At 42.5% G+C, this 11,312-nt stretch overlaps 1 pseudogene; it reads right to left on the bottom strand.

The window, feature by feature from the left end:
* LOC111965266 (nuclear factor of activated T-cells, cytoplasmic 1-like) overlaps positions 1–11,312 on the bottom strand; it is a 75,122-nt pseudogene that overhangs the window by 16,033 nt on the left and 47,777 nt on the right.

The following is an 11,312-nucleotide window of genomic DNA, read 5'->3' as shown; positions in this document are numbered from 1 at the left end:
GGACTGAACCGCAAAACGTACGTTCTCTCTCCTCCTTCTCTCTCTCTCTCCCCTCTCTCTCTCCTCTCTCTCCTCTTCTCATCTCCTCTCTTCTCATCTCTCTTCTCTCCTTCTCCTCTCTTCTGGTCTTCCTCTCCTCTCTCTCTCTCGTCTCCCCCTCTCATCTCGTCCTCTTCTCTCTCTCTTCTACTCTGCTCTCTCCTCTCTCTCCTTTCTCTCCTCCTCCTTCCCTCCCTCCTCCTCCCTCACGCCCTCCCTTCCCCCTCTCCTCACCCCTTCCCTCCCTTCCCTCTCTCTCTCTCTTCTGCCTTCTCTCTCATCTCTCTCTCTCTTCTCTCTCTCTCTCTCTTCTCTCGTCCCTCTCCCTCCTCCCTCCTCCCTCCCTCCCTCCGCTTCCCTCCCTACCCTCCCTCCCTCCTCTCTCCTCTCTCTCTCTCCAGTCATGAACGACAGACGAAAATTCCAAATAGTATCCGTAAAGTTCGTAGAAACATGTCAAACGTTTTTAATAATCAATCCTCAGGTTGTTTTTAACATAAATAATCAATAATATTTCAACCGGACTGTAAACTATTCAATACAGGAGAGAAAGAAAATGTTGAGCGGCCAGTGTCGCGCGCATGAACTAATGGAAGGACATCCGTCTATCCACTGACGCGATTCGATAAATCTCGCTCATTTTTCAGAATAAAAGCTTGAAACTATGTCTAAAGACTGTTCACACCCTGAGGAAGCCATAGGAAAAGGAATATGGTTGATATCCCTTTAAATGGACGAAAGGCAGGAACAGTGATTTTTCAAAATAAGAGTCACTTCCGGGTTGGATTTCCTCAGGTTTTCACCTGCAAAATCAGTTATGTTAAACTCACAGACAATATTTTGACAGTTTTGGAAACTTTAGAGTGTTTTCTATCCTACTCTGTCAATTATATGCATATTCTAGCATCTGGACCTGAGAAATAGGCAGCTTACATTGGGAACGTTATTTTTCCAAACGTAAAAATTCTGCCCCCTAGCTTCAAGAGGTTTTTAACAAGTCAATCTCTCCTCCTCCCCTCACCCCGGTGGGCTCTGAGGGGCTGAGGGTTGAGCCAGCCATCAGGGCGAGAGAGACACAATGACACAGCTGTGGAAGGGTAAGGGGTTGATAAAGGGGTTTCGGGAGTGGGAGGGGATGGGGATGGGGATGGGGGAGAGGTTACTCTTGGCAGCAGGGGTGTTTTCATGACAGGGAGACTCCAAGGCCAATAATACCAGGCGTGGGGAAATCCTCTCCAAAAAACAGGAGCAAATACCTCGCTCAGAGCTGATAAAGCAGCTGCAGAGTCCTATAGCCTGCCATCTTCACCCAATAGAAAACAGACACCCTCTCAGGACATAATGACGTGTCAGGGCTGATGCTTCAAGTCTTGTACCAGTCTACTGAGTTATCCTGGAGTTGGAATGTACCTATAGGCGTCTTTCTGAATAGCCCCTCTATAGCTTGTCTAGCAACTCCAAATCATTCCTACGAGGGTAAATGAAGATATTATGAAAACTTCTCAAATAGAACTTTCTCTTCTTACAGAACAAACAAACGTCTTGAAACACGAGCAGTAAATATCAGTTAACAAATGCCAAGAAACACCACAGACAGTATATCTATATAAACCTATAATGAAGAAAGGTAGGATTTTCCTCTTTCCTTGGAAAATGTCTACCACTATCCACTATCTCCTCATGATCATCATCATCAACATCATCACATGTGTTTACACAGGCCATACTTGGCCAGTACAGTTGCCTTTGATTCACTGGACCCAATCAAGGAAATGACTGTTTGTAAACTTGATCACCAGTGTCTTCACATAGTCATCTCTTCTCTCCCTCCCACACAAAGAGGAAATGAATGGGAAAAATATGAAATGTAAGTAATAAGTAATAACAAATCACACCGCAGGAGGGGGGAGACAGTGTGTGTGTGCCCATGCGTGGTTATGTGGCAGCATGAAGAGAGATAATGAGTGTGGATAGAGAGTGAGAGAGGGAGCGAGAGAGAGAGAGAGAAGAGGAGAGAGAAAAGAGAGAGAGAGAGAAGGAGAGAGAGAGAGAGAGAGAGAGAGAGAGAGAGAGAGAAAATACAGGAGAAATGGTGGGACCAGAGGGTACAGATGCCGTATTGTCTTAATTTGAATCATTCCTTGTTGTTGCAGGAATGCAACGTTTGTAATTTCCTTTTTGCCCTTAAAAAAATGTATCAACCGCTACTTAAAATGTCAATTATTATAAATCCTGTTGCTGCATGGATTATTTTCCCTGCTGTAGCAAACTGTCTCAAATAAGGATTCTAGCACTGTGAATTCTAGTAAGGTAACTTGAAGTCGTGAAAAGAGAGAAGAGACGTAGAAGGCAAAGAAAGACAAGAGAGGTATGCAGCAGTGCCGCCTTGTGATTCAATTCCTTAAACTTGTGGCGACGTCACTATTACAGGCAATGGAAAAATTCTAAAAATTGTAATACGGTTTGGTTAAAAATATAGTTCCTTAATGCACACGACCACACTGTGGCTCTCTGCCACACCCTTGCTCTATTTTGACAGGGGAGGAGACCGGTGGGAACGCAATGAAAAGAGGGAGAAGAAGAGAGAGAGAGGCAGGACAGAGGGATAACATTAAAAGTGAGAAATATTAAGGAAAAGTGGTGAGAGAAAGACAAGATAATATCAGGAAATAGAGAGAGTATAAGTGATAGGATGTGTGTAGGCTGCTACTTGTTGCGTCCTTAACTTACTTGGGCCTTCTCACATACGAACACCACCTTGGGAGTCTGGTCAGAAGTTGTGTCCACTAGGAGGATCTTCTTTCCCCCCGTGAGCGGGTCAGCCAGTGTGCCAGCGCCCTCGTCTGCTTCCTCTATCAGTGTGGCAGCTCCTGGGCCGAAGCGCTGGGCTGGAACTAGCGACAGAGAGCAGAAACAGACAGGCAGGCAGACAGACAGACACGAGGGATGATGAGTGTTAATTCACATCCAAACTTTGCACAATAGCTGTGCCAAAAAAGAAAACTAGGAACGGAGTAGACTTATACTACACTATACCAACCAGCACTGCTATATGCGTAAAGCTTTCCTTAACCCATCCCCATGCCCACTCCCCGTCCTCCAGGATCCCCTACCTCCCCAACTCTGCATGTCTACAGGCAGGTAGTTGTTAGAAAACAGCCTTTATCAGTTTCTCAAATGGCGTTTTAAACCACAACTGGCTATTTCTGATTTTCAGACAACAGATGTTGTTTTTTTACGTCAAATATATAAAAATGGCATGAAAACAATTTTATTGGATGACCCATCAGCCTTTTTTACTTTCTACGTTATCATATTTTTCATATTCACTCGGGGAGGAACAGCCAAATAACGTCATACTTGGTCATGCTTTATCCACCACTGTCTCCTGGACTTTTTATCAATGTACTCCCTCGGGGTTCTTGGTTTATCAAAGACATGTTTCCAGCCAGGCACACAATGCTCCGTCATTACATCACACTGTGAAATGTACTGATTCATTCATTCTCTAATATGATCCAATCAGATCATTGTAAAAAAAGAAATGTAGTAGCCAATCAAAACCGTGCTTCAATAACCTGGGACTAAAAAAAACGACAAGACTGGCACATCCTACCATCTACCACACAAAAACATAGTCTATCTCCTCAGGATGGAGACATGACCACATACACACACACGCACACCACCACCAAACGCACACACGCCACAGCAAACACACACACACAAACACACACACACACATCCACCACACACACACACAAACACTACACACACAGGTCATCACAACCACCACACACACAGACACCACACACACACAAACAGACCCACAACTGATTGACTAGTTAGCGGTTTCCATACACTCTTCCAACCCGGCAGATTAGGGCTGGGAATGACCCTTCATACCTGTGATAAATAGGGTAGCCTCACCACATAACTGGTTAGGCAAAAGTCATAAATGGCACTGAGGATAAATAACATATGTGCCTGACCTCACGTTATCAATTAAAAGTAAATGCATTCAAATGACTGGCTAAATAGCTTTATCATATAAGATTTTGATTGGGTCCAAAAGGCCACCTCATACTGATTTCCGTGCTAAGAGAGTATGTTATTGGGTTTGGTGTGTGTCACCAGGGGGGCTGTGGATGTGGTTCATAGGAACAGTCTTGTGTGTTGTGTGTGTGTGTGTGTGTGTGTGTGTGTGTGGTGTGGTGTGGGGTGTGTGTGTGTGTGTGGGTGTGTGTTGTGTGTGTGTGTGTGTGTGTGTGTGTGTGGGTGTGTGTGTGTGTGTGTGTGTGCGTGTTTGTGGCTGTGTTTTGTGTGTGGGGTGTAATATGTGTGTGTTGTGTGTGTGCGTGCGATGGGTGAGTCCATGTGGTTGTGTATATGTGGTGTGCGCATGTATACTCACAGCACTTCAATGGGGTTGGAGGAGGCCTGTAGGGAGGATGGTCCTGCCATTGGCCCTGGTTGATGTGACACGGAAACACATCTTCTCACGCGCGTGTTTTTTGCGCGCGATTCCGTCTCGCCCTTGCGGCAGCTGATGTCGGAGTTTTCCGCAGCTTCAGAATCCCTGCACAGTTCATGAGCTGCCGCACAGGGGAGAGGATCCATTTTAAGCATCAGCATACTGGTACTAAAAGCATACACTGTCCTGTAGGAGCACTACGCTACAAGCTTGTCTCAAAGAATCTGAGTTGATTATAGGCCATGATCATGAGACCTATATCGAGACATAACCATTACAGATGGGAATATACTGTATCATCATATAACATAAACAATAACAGAGTACAGCATGTTATTATTAGGGCATCATCATTAGAACCACAGAGACTTATTTCTGTAATGCAGATGTAGCAATTGTTCATGTCACGAAACAAGTCCTGCTGGAGCTCTATTTGATCAAAGATGACTAGGGCCAGATCCACAAGCCTCTCCCAAGGTAAGAAGTGCATTAATATGATTAATTATGATCTAAAAGGCAAAACTGAACCCGAGATCAGCACTCCTACTCTGAGACGTCTCGTCTAAAGTTTCTGGGTCACAGATATCGGAAGTCCCGGCAGAACACTCCTGAGTCCCGCTCCCCAATCTGTAGCTAGGTTCTTCTTTAGAACAACATTCCATTTTTTTTGATGGTACTTTAATGGTTCCTTGGTGCCCAGAATAACAGCTCTTGGAGCAATCTTCAGGGGCAGTGTTCAATTAGGGCAAGTAAACAGAACACGCTTTAAACGATTTGCAACTTGTTTTTTCACGTCAGGTTTAATACGTTATTGTGGCCTAATGCACACAGCCCAGGCCATTGGTCTCTTTCTCCTCCACGTCTCCTCCAGAGGAAAACGCCCATTGGCTTGCCGGCTTGCATTTCAGCAGGCCACTTTATAAACCCCTCTGCTTTCCCTCAAAAAACATGCTCCTCTACACTGTCATACTTTTAACATTTCAAACATTTACGGTTTCAACCTTATAACCATTGTCACATTTAGGCTGCAGATGTATTCTTTATTTATAGCTGTCTTTATTTATTTTATTTTATTGAATATATTTTTTTTGGGGGGGATGATTTTCCTTAGGGGAAAAAGGCATCACTTTTCAGACTGGCCTTTCAAGAAATTAACTAAAACGCGAAAAGTTACTGGTAAAAAGTCAGGAAATCACATATGGGTATGGCTCGGCATTTAAATTATTTGAATTGTAGCTTTTTGGGTGGAATCCCCTGGAACATGTTTAAATTCAAGTTTTACACTCCATTTTCCCCCCCTCATTTGGTCTATCTGAATGAAGATTCTTATTTTTTTTTGGAAAGAAAAATGTCAACAAGTTTCTTTTAGTGCTCATGCATGATGTAAGTGTTATTCATGCAGTTATGGTTTTAAACAAACACATTAAGAGGTAAGTGTGGTAACTCTATTTGCTGTCAAAAACGACTTGTTGGAATGAAATTTAGTGTCTCTCCATGAACTATGGGTGTGGAGCAGCCAGTCGCGGCTTGTAGCCGTGATAATGTTGAAGTAGCTCAAAGTAAAGATCTGTAGGGACACAACCTGGCAGACTGTTGGGTCATAAAAACACTGCAAGTGTATCTAACACTTGTGTTGGAACAGTGTCAGCAAAGAACTAAGTCACTTGACTGCAATGGTGGAAAGGGAAAGGGGGATAACTAGTCAAGTTGTAGCAGGAAAGGTGGCAGAAAAGGGTTACCCGAACAAAAAAATGATTTGCATGTTGAATGGTTTTTTTACATTTGAACTGAACATTTTGACTAGTCGAGTGGATTTTTTTTCTCCCAAACAACTCTACTTGTTCCAGTGAATGTTAACATGATTCGAAATCAAGAATAGAAGTACCAGAATTTTCTAGATTTCCAGAGACAACATGCCTGTGCAATAAAGAAGAAGCTACGGGCTACTGATCCATGTTCAATGGTGGATAACTAAACACGAGATAAAACTTTATCAGCAACAATAGGGAAGAAAGAGATAGGATGATTATGTGGTCCTGGAGTCGACATCGGTTGTCTACAGTACCGTCTATGTAATGTCCACACATGAGTGAGCGAGAGAAGAGCTGGCGTGAAGAGCAAAGGCGTAGCCGATGTTATCAGGCGTGACTGTTAACACGCTCAATGGAAAAAGACCTCACCGTCAAGCGACCAGGACCCTCCTCAGACAGACCCTGGCCTTCCAGCAGTCGGTAGAGAGAGTAAACAGGGCTGTGTTTCATAGACAGCCAAAGAGATGAAAAAACTGAAACATGGAAAGGATTAATACTGGAACAGAATGCTCATTCTTTCCCCGCTGCGATAAACCTTTAAAAACGTTTTCAGTAATGTGACTTAATGGACACTAACCTGGCCTAAACTTTCTACCCGCAACCGCTGAGGCTCAGTTGACTAATATCCTTTCAATGCTATCTCCTCCAGTTTATACGTGTGACGACAAAAGGGAAAAACCTGACGTCATCTGAATAGTTTCTCGAATATAAGATTTATCCACATGGTGCCTGTAAAGTGTAATGGTGAAGTTCAACAAAGTTACCTGTCTGGATTTGATACATTATAAAGGTACACATAGCATTGTTGGAAATCAAAAGGTGTTGGCATGTTGGTTTCACAACGTTAAACAACAAAGTTCCTTTTCTCTAGTCCAAAGAGCTCTGATATCTTCATGGTGCTTGCCCAAATATCTTTGTAACTCCAACAATATCAAAACAAATTTAATAACGCTTGAACTAAATAAATCCCGTTCAATCTATCATCAGGTCTCTAAAAAGTACATTATACAATGAAACACAAGGAGAATAAAGTTAACAGGTTTCAGTAGGTGGTTGTGGAGCTTATAAACCGGGGGGTTTTTTGGAGTTTTTTTTTGGGGGAAAAGGGGAAATTTAGCTGCCTTCTCCATCAAGAGAAAGTCCTGGGCCTCCGGGACAAGCAGACTCCATTGGTGGCGTGAACAGAAGCCCCAGGGCAGGAAGTTTGCTGCCTGGGCACCCTTGCGGAGAACAACCTTCTGACCTGCTGGAGATCCGGAGTTGGAGAGTGGTTTTAAAATGCACCATACGGATATAGTGGATTTAGGAATTGTATATTTTTTATGCACAAACGGCAGATTGGGTGCAATTGGGAGAAAACAAACAGAAATAGGGCCTATTGGATTTCATGGGCATTATTCCTTTTAGATCTAATAACAAATTTGTTGCTGCACTGTATTAGGCAGATGCTTTGGTTTTGTCTTTCTCCTGAATTCCAACACACACTTGTTTGGTGATCATTGAAACACTGCCAATGGTTAACATTTCTAACACTGAAGCGCAGAGGCAGTCCTTTTTGATGGCATATTTTTATTATAAATAGAAAATATCTCTGCCATTGTTAGTGTTACGTTGCCCAGTTTTCTGTGTTGTAGCTTTTGTATTTGAAAGTGTGTGTGTTTCAGGAGATAGCTTTCCTGAGTTTCCCCTAACCAGCTGATTGGGGTCGACCCAATGGATGATTGGAGAAGCTGACCCCGCCCCTGCGTAAGAAGCAGCTGACTCTAATTCAGCTAATAGCCACCTGAAGGATATAAAAGTCAGTGTTCTGTTTAAGAGAAAGGGAAATTATAGAGAGAGAGGATAGGCAGGGAGAAGATCATTAAAGGCTGAGGAAGGCAGAGTAGTTTGTTTGAAAGGAGAAGAAAAGATTGAGAGAGATTGAATATTTTGGAGAAATATTAGAGAGAGAGATGATAGGCAGGCAGAGATCCTTGCTTGGAAGATTAGATTGTGATATAGTGTTGGTTTGTTTAACAGAAAGTGTGGTATGTAATTGTTGTTAGTTGTTGTTGGTAGCAGTTTGATATGTTCTGGTGTGCTTTGTCAAGCTTCTTTAGTGGCCTGAGTTAGTTTTTACTCAGTTTTGATTGTAAAGGTGGTTTGTAAATTTGTTATAATTATTCTGTTTCATTTGTTTCCCAGGGGGGAAGGAGAAGCACTTTGGGAGTGCTTAGGCAAGAGGGCCCGCGGGCATACATATACCCGTAGTATATTTACTGTCTAGGCACACTAGGTAAGACCTGGGGACCACCCCCTGTATTTTGGTTAGGGCCAACCAGGTGGTGTAAAGTTAGGTAGTTATAGTGGATAGGCAGTTAGCTTAGGAGAGGGGAACTTTGATATTTAACTTTCTTTGGCTTTGGTTTCCGTCCAGCCTTTTCCCCATATTACCCACCGTGTTAGGAAAATAAATCCTAGTAACGTTAAATTCTGCCCTTTGTTGTCCTTTCTCCACCACAGTTCAAATACCTTCTTTTGCTTCACGGGGATTGATTGCAGCAGGGAGTTGGTTCCCGTCTTCTCAGGTGCGTAAAAGTTAGTCATGCCCCCTCGCTAAATAAGTCGTTGTTAGTTTTGTTAGGATTTCGTTGTCACAAAACAGAATTTGTGTTAATAGCAGTTTTTTTTTTTTAAAGAAGGGGACTGCCTTATTTTTTTTTGCCAGGGAAGAGTTTTGAATTCAAATATAATATCAGAAAGAGCCGATTCTGAGGTTTCCAAAACACTTTGTCCAAATAACTCTCACAATTGGAAGAGAATAACGCTCAAATATAAATCTTTCCAAGAATAAACCTGTGTTTTCAAGCGCTTCCACATGTGAGCGTGCAGCAGAGATAGCTTTCTGGCAGGGTTACCAAAGGCAGCCCGCAGGTGATTTATTTGCCCCCAGCAAGTTTTTGGAGCAAAAAAAAACAAAGTAAAAAAAATAATTGTGGTAATAAAAAATATCAGATAATCACTCCAAGTTATTTACAATTTTGGAATTTGTTCCAAGTGTTCCCCACACAATAGAAAGAGCACATGATCGTATAGAAATGTAAGCAAGGTTTGAAAATTATTCTGTTTATGTTCAATATTATATCTGTTTGGGCTTTCTTTTCGGTAATTTGCAGTCTACTATCATTTGGAATTATGTAACCTGTCCCTGATCATACCGCTCAAGGAAAAAAAATCTGCCTGTTGGCTATCTAGTTGAAGTCATCCTGGCCTACGTAATATAAACCAAATGACAATGCTATTGTGTTTTAATGTTATCCAAGACCTTCATAAAACACAACCAAATTATAATTAAATATAAAAATGCATTTATTACACTGTTAGAATATTGCATCAAAACTGCTCGCTCGTTGCTCAAAGTGGGGTCCTTCGAGCTAGCTTCTCTTAGTGTTTAGAGCGAGAGACGGAGAAGTGAAAAAGGACAAGCACACTCACGATGGCTCTTCATTGTTCTCTGCGGCAGCAGAGGATCTCCAGCACCTTGGTGTTGGACTGAGGCTCGTGGTGGCGGTAGAGACAGTCTTGGCCTGTGATGCGGTGGACCTGGTAGAAGCGTGCGGTCGCAGGAGGCGGTCGTGCTGCGGTCCGAATGAACAGCTGCAGGTTAGGGGCTCGCTCTCCATGTAACCGTAGAGCTGGCGGGAGACAGGATCCAGGTGAGACCCAATGTCCAGGTTTAAACACCTCAATAACATACCCGTCATTTTTTGGGGAAATAGAGATTGAACAACCACATCAGCTACTGATAGTTAGAATCCCTTTAATGAAAGTTTTAGGGGGGAGGTTTCAGAAAATAGGCCCTTTGGTCCGGAATTTGTTTTTCGGTTGAGTCGAGACATACCGTTCCAGATTCTTGGTGTCTTTCTTGTTTTTTGATTTGGAGCGGTTTTTAATGTACATCCCTTTAGGGAAGGGTTAAAGAGGGTTTGATATTTTGGAAGGTAGTTTTGGGGTAGAGATCTTCTGGCAGCCAGACACAAGTGCTGATGGAGAGTTGGCTTCCCCATCACTTCACTGTTCATTAAACCTCACAGGCGCCCAATAAAAAAAAGTGCCCAAGGAGAGATAGGCAGTCGATCAGTGACTCAATGGAAAGTGAACATTTGAAGACCAATAGAAACAAAGATGATAATTAAAAGTCTCCTCTGAGCATAATGCACAATGTTTATGAGGATTTGATCCCCTCAGCAAATGGACTAACGTTAGTAAACATTCATTTCCATGTTCAGAAATGGAGTTGAATTCATAAGGGGTAACATAAACAGTTTTGGCATCTATGTTGAATATTTTTGCTGGTGCACCATACGTATTAAGTATTTTAAAATGCAATCCTTTATAGAAAGCTTTTTAATTTGTGAATCAGCATATCTCAAGAACAATAACTCCTAGATGATGTAGCTCCACACATGTGTTCAATAATTGTTAGTCACACACAATATCTAAAATAAAAACTAATGTTTATGAGAAAATATCAATTCTTGGTCAAAAGTCACGCACACTCAGTTGAACAAATGTATGACCTTTATCGATTGTTTTCATATTCTTAGGTCGGTTCTGTTTGTTTACGTTGTTGACTAATTCTTCTGCGTTTGGTCCCAGGAATTCATAAACTAGTGGCCTTGTGTTACTGTGCGCCTGAGATTGGAATGAGGGAGTTCGACCCTGCCGAGTCATAACCAAAGACTGTAAAAATGGTCCCAATGCATCTCTTGCTTGGACACTCAGGAGGGGATTGTGGGTAAGGCCCTGCGATAGACTAGTGTCCTGTCATAATTAAGCTGCCTCCACTACAGAAAGCAGGCTCCTATGAGCTCAGCTATTTCTTTTGGTTGCAAAATTACAGAGAAAACTCGATCCAGCATTTCTCGGAAGTTGACTTTTCAAGGCTAGCTTAATCTCTACAAGTGCGAACTCCTTTAAAAAACATTCACATACTCGTGCCTACAACT

Source organism: Salvelinus sp. IW2-2015, linkage group LG6.1 (assembly GCF_002910315.2).
Source record: "Salvelinus sp. IW2-2015 linkage group LG6.1, ASM291031v2, whole genome shotgun sequence".
NCBI classification, from domain to species: Eukaryota; Metazoa; Chordata; class Actinopteri; order Salmoniformes; family Salmonidae; genus Salvelinus; species Salvelinus sp. IW2-2015.
The sequence above is the reverse complement of the archived record's forward strand: the minus strand, read 5'-3'. Positions and strand labels throughout refer to the sequence as shown.